The sequence below is a fragment of the Lepisma saccharinum genome, chromosome 2 (genome assembly GCF_977018435.1).
Source record: "Lepisma saccharinum chromosome 2, izLepSacc3.1, whole genome shotgun sequence".
NCBI lineage: Eukaryota > Metazoa > Arthropoda > Insecta > Zygentoma > Lepismatidae > Lepisma > Lepisma saccharinum.
Genome location: NC_139230.1, coordinates 75,032,101 through 75,050,121, shown reverse-complemented (window position 1 = coordinate 75,050,121; position 18,021 = coordinate 75,032,101).

Genomic DNA, 18,021 nt, shown 5'->3' with positions numbered 1-18,021 from the left:
GTGGTCAGCCATGTTTCTGGTGACGAAGATCGAGCTGGAGCTTCTTTCGGACGTGGACATGATGCTGTTTGTAGAACGTGCCGTGCGGGGTGGAATGGTCCAGGTGTCGCAGCGACACTCGCGCGCCAACAATCACCACATGGCCACCGGTTACGACCCCTCACAACCGTCCAGCTACATCATGTACACGGACGTCAATAACCTCTACGGACACTCCATGATGCAGCCACTCCCCTTTAAAAACTTCGAGTGGGCTGACCCTTCCAACTTCGACATCGAAAGCTTCGACGATTCGGAAAATGGGTTCTTCTCTGAGGTGGACCTTGAGTTCTCCGAGAAGCTGCAGGATTTGTTCTGCGATCTTCCCCCTGCACCCGAGCTCAAGTGTCCACCCGATTCCAACCAGAAGAAGCTCGTCATGGATTTCGAGCCCAAAGAGCGTTATGTCCTACACTACCAGAATCTCCGGTGGCTGATGCAGCAAGGGGTTACCGTCCGCACAGTTCACCGCATCCTCAAGTTCGAGCATTCTCCGTGGTTGAAGCCATACATGGAGCTCAACACCAAACATCGCACCGCAGCCACGTCCGAGCTTGATAAGGATTTCTTCAAGTTAATGAACAATGCGGTGTTTGGCAAAACTATGGAGAATGTACGGAAACGCATGGACATAAAATTGGTAACGAGGAAAGCACAATGTCGCAGGCTCGTAGCAAACCCGTTATTTAAATCGAGGACCATTTATAATGAGCAGCTTGCTCTGGTGCATATGAGGAAGAGTGAGGTGAGGCTCGACAAGCCAATTTATGTTGGTGCCTCAGTATTAGACCTGAGCAAGCTGCACATGTTCGAGACGTACTACGACATATTACGTCCACATTATAGCCACAACATCTCGCTTCTCTACACGGACACGGACAGCTTGGTGTACCACGTCCACTCAGCCGATGCATACAGGGATATAGTCACGGTACCAGCTTTGGTTAACCTCTTCGACACCTCGGGCTATCCCCAGCCGAACCAGTACGGCATCCTGCCCCGCAACAAAAAGGTGCCTGGCAAACTCAAAGACGAGAAGGACGGTGATGTAATTCTCGAGTTTGCAGGTCTTCGCGCCAAGGCCTATGCCATCAAAGCCGAGGGCAGCGTTACCAAGAAGGCCAAGGGTGTCGGCAGACAGGTGGTTCGGGAGCATCTCGCATTCGAGGACTTTGTCGATTGCCTCAAGACCAGGTCGTCGGTTCTAAGAGCAGAACAGCGCATCCAGAGCGTCGACCATGTGTTGACCACAAACAAAGTTAGAAAAATTGCGCTGGATCCCAACGACGACAAGAGGTGCGTCCTCGAGTGTGGTATTCACACATTGCCGTGGGGGCACTATCGCTTAGCAGAAAGCAAAACCTGCAACATATGTCCATCTTCAACAGAAGATTCATAAAAACAAAACAAAACAAAAAAAAAAAACACTTTGACTGTCATTACAAAAAACTTTGACCGTATTCTTAAATAACCAGCACGCCTATGAATTTGTTCGGTTTCAAAAAACAGATCATTATGGAAACCATACCAGCTCATGAAGTCTTACCTTCCGTGTTACCTAAACTCAACGGTCTGTTGATCATTCACCTCAACAGCATTTGGACGAAACTGAATGACGATGTGGGCAAAATGTTTTATGTTTTTAATAACAATTTACATTTCTACGAAATTCCGATTGACGGGAAACTTCAAATCACCGTGAATCCGGAAAACGCAGGCGAAATCAAAATTTCTACCGGCAAGAATATTTTTCGAATCAAGCACGACAAGATGCTTTCTAACATTACGTACGATGTGTCTGCAGGAGATTATTTTTACATAGAACTCCTCGGAGATTACGACAAACTTATTCCTCTCTTCGTAGAATTACGAATCGTCTATCCTATTATAAATAACCGTTAACCAAAAATGCCTAACGACATTTTCGGCAACACCAAGCGTGTGGACCACGCAGAAGAGATTCTCATGTTGGACATTCGAGTTAAGAAGTTGAGGACCGATTTGATCGCTTTGCAGGAAACCTTAAACAAAAGTTTAGAGTCGGAAATCGCTACGCTCCAAACGCAATGTCTCGACCCCATTCTGAAAATCGATTCCGAACTGAAGACGCTGATAAAAAATTATGTCGACGTACCTTCTTACGACAACGTTCAAAATATACAGTTGAGCGTGGATTCGCTTCAAAATGATTTGGCCAAATTACAGCAATTTCAATCGAAAAATGAAGATTTGGAAAAATTGAAACTCGAAATCGAAGAACGAACTTCCGCAATAGAAAAGAATTTCTCCGAACTTCAAACCGTGGTGAACGATATAGACGCAGAACGCTTGCACGTCGTCGTTTCTAAATTACAAGAAGAATTCACCAGCACGTTGGAAGAAATTAAATCCAAGTTGCAGACTTTGGAAGATACCATGACGAACCTACCATCGTCGGACGAACTGCAGGTCATCGGTAAAAGCGTCGCGAACATAAAAATTCAATTGGAGGCCTATCAAGATTTCGAACACATTCAAACCACCATCGCTACGCTTCAGGCGTCTTTGGAATTGATCAACGAAGAAATTAAAAATATTCACGCCGAAGCAAGAGCGTTGACGAGCATTCAAGACACGTTGAGCACGGTTCAGCAGAAGATCGAATATTTAGAAAATTTGAACGTCGAATCCAATCTTGCTCATTTTCATCACGTACTCGACAACATACAGGGTGACTTGGAATCGTTACGGACGAGCGTGCCTTCGAGCGAAGATTTAGAAAAATTGAAAACGGCGGTGACGGCACTATCCGATTCGAGCGACATCAAAAGTTCGTTGAGCGATCTCGAGAGTAAAGTGGCCAATCTCCCCACCTCCAAAGAATTGCACGCTTTGAAAAGGAACATATCTCGAATGCTGAAACGACTGGAAACGGAAACGGCGAACGTGGAACAGATTCGAGACGAAATTAGTTCGCTGGTGTCGACGCTGCCCACTTCGCAGAGCGTCGCCGACCTTCACACGCAGTGTACAGAGATGCGAAGCATCGTGAACGATCTTACCGAGAAGAGCTCGAAATTGAATCAAGTCGAGAACCTTCAGAACATCGTCGTCAACATCAGAGATCAAGTTGGAGTGCTGGAATCCACGCAGGAATCGACGCTGGCTTCTTTCGGCGCCAAGTTGCAAGAACTCAACGAAAACTACAAGCAGTTGAACGTGGAAGTGAAAATCAAACCGTCGTTTTCTGCCGTAACGGATACCATAATCGAGCATTTGCTGCCCATCGAAAATAAACTCAGACAAGTTCACAGTAATCTGCTCGGCGTCGACACTAAATTCGCTAAACTGCATTCTCTGCAAGCCATCGAAATCAACAGCGTACCCAATCAACAGAGAATCTCCACGTTCGTCGAAGGTAACAAACTGTACATGTTGCATCCTTATCATCCGTACTACAAGTTTCTCCTCGATGGCACGATTCAGATAAACGAATTTTCGTACTGGTCTCACGGCAGAAAAGCTAGCGTTCCCACCATGACCTTGATATCGAATCGTGGTGTCCAGAAAGCAGGAAACATTCCTCTGGCACGTTGGAACGAAACGCGCAACATATATGAAATACACGAAGACGAAGATCTCACCGTTTTCGACGTGAGTGCCGGCGATAAGCTGATCATTCAAAACACGAGCGAAGTGCCACCCTCTTTGAATCCCATCACGCTTGTGCTTCTCTTGAAACGTAATCTCTAAAAAAAAAATGTCTAGGCAAGCCATCGTCGAAGAATTGCATAAACCTGCACGCCGTAACTACGAACGTTTGGCTGTGGTAACCAAGGGCATCGACGACCTCTGGCAAAGTGACCTCGTGGAGATGAGTAGCGGCAATTTGAAAAACGTGCATAAATTGAACAAGGGCAACAAGTACCTTCTCACCGTCATAGACACGTTTTCGAAATTCGCATGGGCTCTACCTTTGAAGGCGAAAACGGGAACGTGCGTCACGGAAGCATTCAAATTAATTTTTCGCGAAAGCGGCGGCAGACGACCACGGTTTCTGCAAACGGACAACGGTAAAGAATTTTATAACGCTGTATTCCAAAAATTTATTCAAAAACACAAGATTCGACATTATTCGACCTTCAGTCACATCAAAGCCAGCATCGTGGAAAGATTCAATCGAACCTTGAAAACACACATGTGGAAACGATTCACGCTTCGGGGAAATTACAAATGGGTCGACATCCTGCCGGAACTCGTCGACACCTATAATGATACGGTACACAGAACAATAGGCATGAAGCCAGCCGACGTTACCAAGTCCGACGAGCAGCGTTTAATTTCTACAGTTTACTGTCCAAAGTACACACCCACGACAAAAAAAGCTAAATACAAAATTGGAGACCAGGTGAGGATCAGCAAATTCAAACGCACCTTCGAGAAGGGATTCACAAAAAATTGGAGCACGGAACTCTTTACGGTGGTTCGAGTTCTACCCGGAAACCGACACACGTATATAATAAAAGATAGTAGCGGCGAGATTTTGAAAGGAAGATTTTACGAAGAGGAACTCTCTAAAACAAAACACCCCGACACGTACCTCATCGAGAAAGTATTGCGTAGGAAAGGTGACAAACTGTTTGTCAAATGGCTGGGACTTCCGGAAAAAAGTTGGATCGACGCGAACGAAGTGATCTTGTGAGTACGTGGAACGTGGTGAAGCGTCTACCGGATCCGGAAAGTCAAACGAAGAAAAAGAACGGCGAGTTGCTTCCCGACAGCATCCGCTGTCTGATCGTAGGTCCTTCGGGGTGTGGAAAAACGACACTGCTCGTGGACAATTTTCTCCTCGCACCGAATTGGTTAGATTGGAAGAACAGGCACCTGTTCGTGTTCTCGAAAAGTTTGGAGCAATCCAAATACCAGCAACTGATGAAACTGTACGATGGTCTGGACATTGCAACGTTCGCCTCGGAAATAAAACCACTCGACGATTGTCGTGAAAATTCAGTCGTTGTGTTCGACGACGCCATCCTGGAAATTCAAAATGAAATTCGCAACTTTTTCACGCAAGGTCGTCACAAAGGAATGGATTGTTTTTACCTAGCTCAAACGTTTTCCAAAATTCCAAAACAGTTAGTGCGCGACAACGCTAATTTCATATGTTTGTTTCGTCAAGATCACACCAACCTCAAGCACGCGTACGATGACTACGTAGGCGGAGACATGAACTACAATCAATTTTCGGAACGCTGCTGCTCTACTTGCTGGAACGGTGACGATTTCGGATTCGCGACGATCGACATGACGAGGAAACCCAACGACGGAAAATACAGAAACAAAATCAACGACTTTCTAAACGTTGCAACGTTGTGAGAAACGACGTGTATAAATAACGTCATGACGAAACGGAAAATCGAAGACGAAAATCTCAAGTTGCGAAAATACCTCGCGAAACGCTTCAAAGGTTGGAAATCCGAGAATCGCGGATTCTACGAAGAGAAGAAACGTCAGGATCAACCCGTGATCGATGCCATCAGCAGTCTAGGTAAAGAAATTAAAAATGTCACGGAACAAAATAAAAATTTGATTAATGAACTCGTACCGCTCGCAGCTAAAAGTTACGCCGTACCCACGCCTATTTCGAGCATTCCTTCGACACCGTTCGAACTGAAGGATGCACCTGCACGACGTCGAGCCATTGGTAGCACGTCGTCTTCGGATAAAATCGAGTTGGGACCTTTGGCACGAGACTACCTGAGCACGGGGAAATTCGACAAGGATGAAGTGTTCGGATTGTATCCCAGCATGGAAACCAGCGAAGGCGGCGGTGTGGTGTGGAAGATTGGGAAATCGAAGGTGACCTTCGAAGGCAACGACATTAAAGTCAATTTAGGCGACAAGGATAGTTGGAACAGGTATCCGGGTACGGTGGGACTGTGGGAACTCGTTGCCAAAAAGCAGCCGAAAGATTACACCGACGAAGATTACCAAAGTTACAAGGAAATTCTGATCATGACGGATGCCTTGTACCAGAACAACGACGCCTCGCAGAATAGGGTGAAATCGAGCAGCGGCGAGAAGTACAGGAATCTCATCAAACCGATTTGGAACCAGGTCAAAAGAGGCAGCGGCGTCAAACGCTACAACACGTTACCCAAAGAATTCGTTTGGGTGGACGACGTTAGGAAACTCGTGGACCGATTGTTGGTGATAGCCGGCGAAGAGAATGCAGGCAACCGTAATTTCTACAACGAGAAGGTTGGCATCGTGGACATGATCAGCACGAAACTTTCCAACTTCATCGTGAACGATGACAAGGGCATAGGTTACCTGATCAAAATCATCAACACGCTGCCTCCGAAATTTTGGAACGTGGCCGAAGGAAAGGGACTCGTGAACGACATCATCAACAAGTTACCTTTCGAGATGCATCTACCGGGCTAGCAGTACTGCGGACCGGGTACCAAACTCGAGAAAAGATTGGAGAGAGGAGACAAGGGTGTGAATCCGTTGGACGCAGCATGCAAAGATCACGACATCGCCTACAACACCACGCAGACGGATCTGGACGCACTTCACGAAGCAGACAGAAAGTTAGAGCACGCAGCTTTCGAAAGGTTCGTGAGCAGAGACGCATCGTTGGGTGAACGGGTCGCCGCACTAGGCACCACCATCGCCATGAACACGAAACAAAAATTGGGGTGGGGTATATAAATAACATACAGTAAAAAAAACAACATGGCTTCCATAACTGATTTGCCACCCGAGCTACTATCTAAAATATTCAAAAAGGTAGTTAACGGAGATGTAGGGAAACTTGTAATCATAGCAAGAACGACGCCGGAATTTCGCATCCCTTGTGAAATGGTTCTCAAGGACCATCTTCGGGGGATCAGCGGCCTGAGGTGCAGTGATCTCAACATTCTGCTTTCGGCTGCAGGGGAAAAATTGAACGAGAGGTCGGAGGAACTGCACGAGGCGATGCAGGGAAGAAGACGGTACACAGTAGATTGGTACAAGTCTATGCAGGAGAAGGAAGATATCATTACGCACATCATCGCGTTTTCCGAAGCACGGACTTTCTTCCTCTGTTAAAAAAATAATAATATATATACGTGCCAAAAAAAACTTGATATATAAATAAATAATCTTCGGTATATATAAATAACACGCATCGTGAAAAACAATTAAATTTCTCTCTAACACTTTGAAATTTTTTTGATATGACGACCGAAAAAATAAGTGATCTCCAAGCATTAAAACAAATGCTAAATTTGTCAGTTGAGTATGTAAAAATTCAGGAATTGGAAGTCGACAAACCTTACACGATAACTTCCGGTTCAATCGTTTCTACCCAGTATGGTCCCAAGGTACGCCTGTTGCTCAACGCACAATACAGTCTATTTTTACCAGATCGATACGCTAACATGTTATGCGACGAGAAGCTATCTATTTTAATCGAGAACAAAACTCGAATCGTGTACAAGGGGACAAAGGAACTTCTTGGCAAGAAAACGAAGCACGTAATAGAATTTGTGTAACGACTGCGAGGCCTTGAAAATATATAAATAACATACCGTAAAAAACTACACAAGAAAAAATCTCAGAATATATATATAAATAATATACCGTGAAAATAACACATAGAGCATCAACATGAAGCCCAAGGGTGTCGTGTACCAGATACCATACTCCAATCTAAAAAATCTAGGTGCTCTCGATGGGTTACTCACCAAGAAACAACGCGAGAAGAAACGTTCTTGCTTGTCGAAAGGACACGGAATGAAATTACTGCTCAGCACACCTCAATTGAAAAGATTGCAGCGTTCGCGGAAACAGCAAAAGATCGGAGGCTTCATATTCAGCATCCCGGCCATCCTGGCAGCATTGGGGGCCGTTGGAAGTTTGGCCGGCGGAAGTGCCGCCATCGCGAAAACCGTCATCGACTCGAAGAAGAACAAAGCGGAATTGGAAGAACAGAAACGTCACAACCTGGCCATGGAGAAGAAAGGAGGAAAGGGCGTGATGAAGAAGTTTAAAAAAAAGAAACAGAAGCACTCACCAACCGAGACATTGAATCTCTGATCGGACCGTTACGAATCAAACACTTCAGAGGAGTTTTCATGTCCGACTCGTTACCTTCAAGCGTTAAAAGAAGAGAATGCGGAGTAGTCAACTTGGACGGTCAAGAAAATCCAGGCACGCATTGGATATGTTACCACAAAAATGATGATAAAGCATTCGTTTTCGATTCTTTCGGAGGTGTTCCACCTACAAATTTAGTCTATTATCTGAAAACGAACAAAACCTCCATATACTACAACGACGAACGCATTCAAGATTTCGGAGACGTGAACTGCGGTCATCTCTGCCTCTCCGTGCTCGCGTTTCTCTCTAAAATAAATAACCCTACGATCGAGGATTTCCAGAAAGTATTGTGGAACCTCAAACAGCATCACTAGAATGGGCGTGTTCCATCTCACGAGCGAATCTTCAATCTTGAAACTCACGCTGCACGACGACATCGTCTATCCTAAATCCGTGGCTCTGCGTGCATTCTACAGCATGTACCTCATACCCAACGTTACGCAGCACAACAACAAAATTAGCGTCGGAAGCGAACACATCGTCGTCACGCCAGGACAATACAATCTTTCCACTTTGCAAGCTCAATTACCCAAAGGCACATACCTTTCTCAAAATTCGGTCACGCACAGAGTGGAAATCCTGTCCGCGACGGAGACCGTGGACCTGGGCACCATGGGAGAACTTTTAGGTTTCGAGAACGACACCAAACTCGAAGCTGGTATCAAGCACGTAGCAACCAACATTCCTAAATTCTTGGCCATAGAGACTCTGAACGTACACTGTAACGTGGCGGAAGGCATGATCACGAAATCTTCGGACGGATTGTTAGGAAGTCACAAGCAGACGGGAATCATAGCCACGTTCAAACCAAGTTCCGAGTTCATGGAACCGATCATCTACACGCCCTCTTCGCCGATCTATTTTCCAGTATGTCGCAACCGCATAGACGACATAGAGTTGGTGGTGACGAACGAGAAAGGAGACGTGGTGGATTTCGCAGGTGCCACTACGACGGCCATCGTGGAGATCAACGTATAATAAATAACCATACATAGTGAGAATGGAGCAAATCGAAAGTTACGAATTGCAATCTTTCCCTCCCAACCGTCGCACGTTCGCCAATCTCAACGAGGCGAACAGGGAGATCGAATACGACGTGGACGTAGGGGACGGGTTCATTCATCCTCACAGAGCGGACCTCTACCTTCAATTCGACGTGGTGAAGAGGGAAAGCGGAGACGCGTTTCCCGCAGCAGCAAACTTGATACTCGTGGACAACTTCGTGCCTCACCTGTTCTCGCAAGTGGAGGTGAGGAAACACAACACCGTCATCGACAGAATCGATTATCCTGGCATCACGTCGACGGCAGTGGGAACGTTGAAATTATCCAAAACGGACGCAGCGTACTACCAGGCCGGGGGATTCGAAGCCGGGACCAAAATATCGACGAGAAGTCACACGGTGCTTTTTCCCATGCGTCTGCTGCCTGGTTTCTTCTCAGACTACAAGGAGATCATGTGGAAGGGAGGACTGAGGGTTACGTTTCGAAGAGCGGCCAACGACAACAACGCATTGATGCGATACGCTACTTTGGGTCCGGACGGCACCACGCCGATAGCCAACACTTTACCCGAAGCGGCGAAATGCGTCATCCGGAGCATGGAATTGAGAATGCCGGTGGTGGAATACGAAACGAACTACGCCCTCAAGTACAAAGCGGAGATCTTGAAAAGTCCGCAGGTGTCGATTCACTTTCACGGTTACCAGTGCGTACAGAAAATAGCGTCGGGGAGTCACATGGAATTCGACGTGACGACGCAGTTCAACAACATACAGTTCGACATGCCAGATTTCGTCGTAGTGCTCTTTCAGACCGGGAGGGACAAGAATCAGGAAAAATATTCCAGCAAGTTCGACGACTGCAAGATCAAGAACGTTTATCTGAAGAACGGACGCAACGAAGTGTTCCCGCGCGAGAATTACAACCTCGACGTGACCAAAAACGATTACCTCAAACTTTACGAAGCGTTCTCGGCTTACAAACGCGTGACCGAGGGAAGCGTGGACATGTACTACACGCCCAGCGAGTTCAAAGCACGGAGACCCATGACCGTCATCAACACATCTAAGAGAAAAAAGGTTGTGGTCAACGATCGAACCAACATCAAGGTCGTCTGCGAGTTCCACGATGCCTTGCCCGAGGATACCCTATGCAGTGTCATCCTGATTGCAGAGAAGTCCTTCGCCTACGACGTGAAGAACGAGACGGTCACAGAGCAGTTTTAACAAGTTTTTAACATCTATTTTCTTGCACAATAAGAAATTTTCTGCACTAGTACAATCAGTTACAATGGCACAATACAAATTTCACTAGTTCAGATCAGTTACAAATGTCAATTTCATTAGTTATCAGTTACAATATCTTTTTTGCACTATAGCACGAGACAATCAGAAAATTTGCACAAAAAAATTTGTTGTTGTTTTTACACGTGAAAATTAACAATAAAATTTCTTTTTTTTATCGTTTCAGATGCTGTCGAAACATCAAAAACACATACACACACACTAGAAACAAAGCATGCAACTTTATTTGCAACACACACATACATTCTCCATCTTCATCAAGAAAATATTATAATAAACATAATTATTTTTATCTATCTCACAATAAAACTCTATATCCAAAAATATCACAACATCAAATAACACTAGAGTCGTTAGTACACGTTGCATGCATTACGGAGGTCCTCTGTAGGGTTTCATGGAAGTTTGGGGGAAAAAAAAACACGTGAAACTCTACAGAGGTGCGGTAATCTATAACCGCAGCCATTAGAAAACTTTTACATTTTTGGTTGGGCACCACGCACCCTGGCGAGGTTACAGGTGCCAGGCATCCTAAAAAACAACAATTATTATTATTTTGTTTGTTTGTTTGTGTTACAATACATACGCGCGCGTGCGTGTGCGTGCGTGTGTGTGTGTGTGCGTGTGTGGCACATCGTTCCCCCGAGAGAGAGAGGTTTACAAAGGTCGCGATATACAAACATTGGTTCTCGGGAGTTGGAAAATTACGATATGGCGCATTCGCTCATTACTGTTCCCAGCTATAAGTTTTTCCCTCTCTCTAGCCCCTTGCCAACTAAAAAAAAAGTGTAGGTAGGAGTTGGCAGCACTGCGAGAAAATAGAGATCATGCCTTACAAGAAAAAAAAACCATTAAGGCGATTTTTATTTGATGACGTTGAACCCGAGCAGTGTTCCCATCCATCCATCTCTCTCTTTTACGGCAGTGCAGGCTCTCTTTGTTTAGTATATGTAGGTTGGCAAAAATTGCTTTATGCACTGTAAGGCAAGCCTCAAGCAAAATTGCCAGCCCCTTGAGTAGTGTAAGTTAGTTGTTTCAAAGTAGTACTTAGTAGGTATGGTTTTTTTTTACCAATTAAATATCACTTTTTGACATACTTTGACAATTTTTTGTCGATGTTTTAGCGTTTAGCGATGTTTTAGTACAAATTTTCACTATACTCATTTTTCCCCCACTCGTACTTGGTAGGTATATCATGATGTTACGTGATACAACTTAACCTATCCTTTTTTTACGATTATTTAATTTTTTTACGATCCTAAGTGATATAACTTAACCTATCATTTTTTTTATTTATGCACTGTTTGAACGTTATTATTTGAGGATCATATTTTGTAGGTATTTTTTTTTTATCAATCGAATATAAGTTTTTGACATACTTTGACAATTTTTTGTCGATGTTATAGCGTTTAGCGATGTTTTAGTACAAATTTTCACTGCACTCATTTTTTTCCCTACTCGTACTTGGTAGGTATATCACGATGTTACGTGATACAACTTAACCTATTTTTTTTTTACGATTTTTTTAATTTTCTTACGATCCTAAGTGATATAACTTAACCTATCATTTTTTTTATTTACGCACCGAACTAACCTACAAGGGGGACTCCGTTTGTTTTAATATTTCAGTATTATAAGGTTTTCACAAATTTTATATAACCTAAAATGTGTTGGATGTTGATTTTTAGTATGTGGCAATTTTTTATGAATTTTAAAACTGTTCCGTCACCCTCTCGTTCTTCACGTCGTGGACGAAGGACTTCTCTGCAATCAGGATGACGCTGCATAGAGTATCGGCAGGCAGCGCGTCGTGGAACTCGCAAACACCCACTCTACAAAAATTCTACTATATGATCTTTCACTGGCTAAGCTAACCTACAAATAGGAATTGGTAGCACTGACTTATAAACCCACTGGGTCTTCTTGGCATGTTTTTTCATGATGTGTTGCCAGGCTATTGCGCATCTTGGCGTATACAATGTATATATTTTGAGAGGGGGGTTATAGCTTTTTATGCTGTACGAATACTAAAAACTTGACAGTGACAACCAACAGAGTAAATAAACCTACATGCAGAAACTAACAACACTAGTTTCTGACAGTGAATTTGAAATAAAATATTAAACAAAATACATGAGTAAGCACTGTGATTACAAATAATACCAGTGTTATTACACATTCATTCTTATTTTTCGAAGTTGAATGGAAGCACGTGTTTTTTACGCTCTCGTAATACTGACCTTGCCCCAGTGATTTTAAATTGCTTCCATCCGGTTTTTTTTTTCTGTGTTATTTCCACGCGCACGCAACATTCGCTTTCAATAGTTTAATGAAACACAGAAGGAGTGTTAGTTTAGCAGGTTTTGAGTTTACAATTTATCAAATTAAACAATAATTTATGTAAGAATATACTTGTACTTACCGAACACAAAATAATAAAAGCACATGTGAATCTTTGCGTGTGTTCATGTTATATGACGACTGAGTAAAAAATAATGTTAACTCCCCGAAAGATAAAAGTTCCTGGTTCGACATCAGATGCATGCAAATTTTATGTTTTGCTCTCCAAAATCTTGATTTTTATGTTTGTGCTATTTGTCATACAGCAGAGGAGAAGAGGGGAGAGGGGAGGGGAGGGGGTACTATTAGCGCCATCTATTAGCAAACAATAGAAATAAAAAGTAGCGTCAAACTTTTTCAACACCCAAAAATTTTAAACGTCCTCGCGTAGTAATACGATCTAGCTGAAGATGTTTGAAGGAGTACTCTTAGTCGACGAAGCTAATTGCTAGGGCCCATATATTGCTAAAATGTTCTTTGATTTGCATATTTCTCATACCGCCATATGTTGTTCTAGTTGACTTCTTCCAAAAAAATGCTAATTAGCGAGAGTTAATTAAGCCAGGCAAGTAAAAGAAGCAAATTGGACAATATGTGGTGGCGTGAGAATATGTAAAAATTCGATTCAGAGGTGGATCGAATTAAAATTGGGGGATATTTTGCATTTTTTCCCTATGCGCACTCGTCTGGCCCCCCCTCGAACATCCGGTTATGCTTACAATATTATGGATGTTAATATGAAAGGGCAAAGTGGAGATTCTTTTACAAGGAAATAGGGTGTCAGCTGCGTAGCATATGGTTGTACAGTTTGATTGGGAACAAATTTATTGAATCAAGTATCACTTCGTAGGTTTCCGAAGGACGTAGACAGACGAAACCTGTTGATACAAGCAAAACGAGAAAGGATTGGTACCCGGGAAAGAATATTTGCGATTTGCATTTTGTTACAAGCATGTTGATCGTTTATCTGCGTATTGTGTTGTGGTGAAAAGCACGCTTTTTAGTGAGGCTTCAAACCGAAGCGACACAGGCCTATTTAGTCTATAAATAAGCATTTACCACTCATGGTAAATCAAGTCTTAGGCGGCACAATACATGCCATTGGGAATCTGAGCGACACGTGCAGCTTGTCGTGCTTCGATTACACACCGAAGCGACAAGCAACAGCCTTTTTACTCTAAATGAAACAATTCATCTTGCATACGAGTACAACAGAGCGAGGCGACACGATGTATTGTACTGAGAAAACAACAGTCCAGTCCAAGCGACACGTGCATTTTCTCGTGGTGAATTGGTTCGAAAGGAAGCTTTCAGACTGCAGCGATACGTCTCTCTTGGAAACCAACATTAAAAAATAAACAACACCTTCCGAACGACAAATTGCAGGTGTCGCTTGTTGCTCGGACTAGACCGTTTTATCAATACCTTGCATTGTGTTGCCCCGGCCTGTTATTTGTGCAAGCGTGACTGATGAATTGTTTGCTTTAGATCGAATGCTTCTGTGCGAAATTCTGATATCACTTGTCGCTTCAGTCTGAAAACTCCCTTGTTGCTTGAAGTAAATTCGTGCGGGTGAAAGTGGCATGCCATATCATAGATTTTTCCTAAATCCCTTATGCAGAAAGGAGACGTTGAAAGCATATATATTTACTAGCATTTGTTATGTGTCATTACAGCTGCAGATTTGTTGGCAAAGATTCACTTAAGCATATTTTATATCATATAATAGTATCATTAGTTTTATAGAATTATCTTTCCCTCACTTTTCTATTTATAAAATAATTTAATATACTGTATAAATGTTCGTCGTACATGATATATTTGTATGTACGTAGTGTGTTATAGAATTGGCGGCCACAAAGATAAGTCATATTTTAATAATCTGTTCTGCAGTTGATCATTCGATGGATTCTAGACGTCCATTTCTTCATAGTAGAATTTTAACAAATGCCTTTCTTGATTATCGTCGCACAATTGATTAAAATAAGCGCCCATTTCTTACTTCGTATGCCGGTGAATTTGCACTGGCAATAATAGGGATTGACTTAAACCGGAAGTTACGGGAGGACCGGGTAAGACCTCACCAATGTTTATGTTTACATTTTTAATACGGTTTATAGAGGGAAGATGGAAAAAGAGAGCTCTACGGAAATTGACGCTCTTAACAATATTGTACGCCCGTGAAAATTATATATATAAATAAGATTTAAGCGTATTATCTGCTTTCATGTCAGATTTTCCCAACTTGTGAGCTGTAGTGTTTAGGTGATAAGCGACCTGCTCAAATATGATATTGTTGATAATATTGTACGCCTGTGAAAATTACATATAAATAAGATTTAAGCGTATTATTTGCTTTCATGTCAGATTTTCCCAACCTGTGAGTTGTAGTGTTTAGGTGATAAGCGACTTGTTCAAATATGATATTGTTGACAATATTGTACGCCTGTGAAAATTACATATAAATAAGATTTAAGCGTATTATCTGCTTTCATGTCAGATTTTACCAATTTGTAAGCTGTAGTGTTTAGGTGATAAGCGACCTGCTCAAATATGATATTGTTGACAATATTGTACGTCCGTGAAAATTATATATATAAATAAGATTTAAGCGTATTATTTGTTTTCATGTCAGATTTTGCCAACTTGTGAGTTGTAGTGTTTAGGTGATAAGCGATCTGTTCAAATATGATATTGTTGATAAATATTGTATGCCCGTGAAAATTATATATAAATAAGGCATAAGCGTATTATCTGCTTTCATGTCAGATTTTCCCAACCTGTGAGCTGTAGTGTTTAGGTGACAAGCGACCTGCTCAAATATGATACCCCACCGTTCGGTAGGGACGCTAATGTGGCAATATAGCACGGCGTAGTGCTTGCTTCTTTTATGCAGTGCATGTTCATTGGCTAGCTAGTAACTAGTGTTGCCAACTGTAATAATGAAGCACTATTTCTGTCATGGAAGGGGAAAAGGCAGGTAAAGTGGCGGTGAGTTTTGTTGGATTGGAAGCACCATATTTTTATTTTATACTAAGTATTTGACCGGTTTGACGTTGTGTGCGTGTATTGCGTGTGTGTATGTAAAAGTGTGTGTTTGCTAATGAACGTTAAATTCCATAATGCCTCCAGTTCTGTCGAAGTTGAAATCAAAAACCTTGCATAGCCAAGCTCGGGAAATTTTAAGCAACGTGCACGAGTTCATGAAGGAGGAAGCCAGTCATGGTGTTAGCATCCCAATAAAGCATTTTGGCAAGAGAGCAGCGAACAGCAGCAACAAATTGTTCATATTTCATAATTTTGGAATTATTCAAAATAAATAAATTATGTAGCTCCAACATCATTTCAACTCTGGCTCCGGCACGTGTTCTTGTAGAAATTGCATAGAGGAGGCTGTTATTTTTGCTGCTTAATGCGATACATATTGTTTTCTGTGTTAAAATTGCCATGTTTTGATGGGTGATAAGCCTATTGAAAACTGTGATCGAGCGAGATATTTTTTTGCGCTGAATAGTATTGAAATAGCATAAGAAGTCTTATTATTTATTTTATATTTTGATGTTTTAGTTAGGAATATATTGATTTTCAATTTTCTGTTGCTGCGTAATGACCGGGGGGGGTCGAAATAGAGCGGCATCTGCCGCTACCTCCCAGGGAGGCAAAATGACTAGCGCCGGCCCTGGTTCATAACAAAAGAAAAAGCCGCGCAGCTTATCGTCTAGTGGCAGTATATGTACTTGTTATTGTTGTGGAAGCCGGCATTTTTTGTAAATGTACAACAAAGGCAACCGACTGTCGCCGATCTCAGAGAGGAAATAATAATACTGCTTCAGGAGGAGTGTTATGGTGCAATTGTAGCGGTTTAACACGTTGGCATGTTATTATCTGCCGTTGCAGTTCCATACCAGTGTATACGGGTTTTGGAAGTGAAAAGTTAGAACGCCACCAGTGCATTAATGCAATGAAAAATAATATATATTTTTTTTTATTTTGTTTGAAATCACTCAAATAAGGAATCGTATGAAGAAGTCTTCTTTGCTGCATTTTTGGTAATTTTACTTATGTGTTAGTTCATATTTTGCGAATTTTTAGTCCATATGTATGTAGCTACATACAAAGTTACTTGTTAGTACATATTAATCCTAGTCCTGGTATAATGCATGACGTTTAAAACTCAACGTTAGATAGACCTGAATTCTCTAATTTTATTGTTGTACGTAACAGCTGTGCATCGGCGCACTGCAGCGATTTTTCTATCTGCTCCATTAGCAACACTGCTTCTTTAGTTGTTTCGCGCATCGCACGGCAGAATTATCTGCGCTGGACTCTACCCAGTGCGGCGACCTGTTCACCCAGCGATGCGTCTCTGCTCACGAACTTTTCGAAAGCTGCGTGCTCTAACTTTCTGTCTGCTTCGTGACGTGCATCCAGATCCGTCTGCGTGGTGTTGTAAGCGATGTCGTGATTTTTGCATGCGGCGTCCAACGGATTCACACCCTTGCCCCCTCTCTCCAATTTTTTCTCGAGTTTGGTACCCGGTCCGCAGTACTGGTAGCCAGGTAAATGCATCTGAAAAGATAACTTGTCACCTTTTGAGAACAGGCGCCTGTACGTGTTCTCGAAAAGTTTGGAGCAATCCAAATACCAGCAACTGATGAAACTGTACGATGGTCTGGACATTGCAACGTTCCCCCCTCGGAAATAAAACCACTCGACGATTGTCGTGAAAATTCAGTCGTTGTGTTCGACGACGCCATCCTGGAAAATCAAAATGAAATTCGCAACTTTTTCACGCAAGGTCGTCACAAAAAAAATGGATTGCTTCTACCTAGCTCAAACGTTTTCCAAAATTCCAAAACAGTTACTACGCGACAACGCTAATTTCATATGTTTGTTTCGTCAAGATCATACCAACCTCAAGCACGCGTACGATGACTACGTAGGCGGAGACATGAACTACAATCAATTTTCGGAACGCTGCTGCTCTACTTGCTGGAACGGTGACGATTTCGGATTCGCGACGATCGACATGACGAGGAAACCCAACGACGGAAAATACAGAAACAAAATCAACGACTTTCTAAACGTTGCAACGTTGTGAGAAACGACGTATATAAATAAACGACTTTCTAAACGTTGCAACGTTTAGAAAGTCGTTGATTTTGTTTCTGTATTTTCCGTCGTTGGGTTTCCTCGTCATGTCGATC